This window comes from Mytilus californianus, unplaced genomic scaffold, assembly GCF_021869535.1.
Source record: "Mytilus californianus isolate M0D057914Y unplaced genomic scaffold, xbMytCali1.0.p SCAF_8, whole genome shotgun sequence".
NCBI lineage: Eukaryota > Metazoa > Mollusca > Bivalvia > Mytilida > Mytilidae > Mytilus > Mytilus californianus.
Window position 1 is genome coordinate 3892118 of NW_026262734.1, and position 1077 is coordinate 3893194.

A 1077-nucleotide genomic window follows, 5' to 3' on the forward strand; every position below is an offset into this window, starting at 1 on the left:
AGTGTGTTTACGTCTGTAAATATACTGATTTAAAGTAATTTCGAATACATAATTATACACTTCAAAAAAGATATTTGTCAAACTTTGTTGTTTGTGTAAACGGAAGTGTTCGGACAAAAAGTCCGGACACTCATCAACACTCTATGTTAGATGTTAGAAACAAGTAAATTGTGTCCATCATGATGTTATAAAATAGTAATATCCAAACTCAAAGGTAAATTAAAAAATAGGTCAATAAGAACTGACAAAATCAAACGTTAAAATATATCAACCGACGGAACAAACGGAATGCAACCGTCTACTTTTGACTTGGTGCAGATATTTTCCGAAGAAAATGGTGGCTTTAAAGCTAGCTTAACTTCCCAATTGTTTGACAATTGTTTATAGTTCCGTTTAATGACAAATTTAAATGAATCCATCTTTTGAAGAGTAAGATAATGACATGTTAGAAGCAATGATGAATTTTATTGGGCCTCTTTTTACTTATTTCAGTGAATTTTATAAGGTAAATCAAAAAAATTCTATGTATTTTTCGTAGTTTTGTTGTTGACTTGACCACATATTTGTCATATTGTAAATACCGTTTATAATTTTTCAATGTTCCAAACAACATTCTGGTAAAAATGAGGATTTCATATTCCACAAAATTAGGTTACTATAGGTGCAGCCAAACTTTCCCAAAAATTAAATTAAAAATAAACTGCATATCTGTTTGAATACATGTGTTTGCAGATTTCAGTGAACAATGAGCTTTTGTTCTAATATAACATGCATACATTTTATTTTATTTATCATTAAAAAGCAGGGCTTCATTTTTCAGGATCAAGTAAATGTAGGCAATAACTGTTCATAGGTCGACTAGATATTGCTGTTTGCCAAACTATATTTCATCTGTTACGAAAAAGTGTGCTCCAATAACAATAGGCAAAGTTTGAACCTTTATATTTAATTTCTATGAATGGTTAATGTCTCCTTGACATTTAACCCTACTCGATCGTTTATCATAATACGGAAATACAAATAAAAGTTAACGAAAATAAAACACACTTGAAAGAGTTGCTTACATTTACAGTTCAA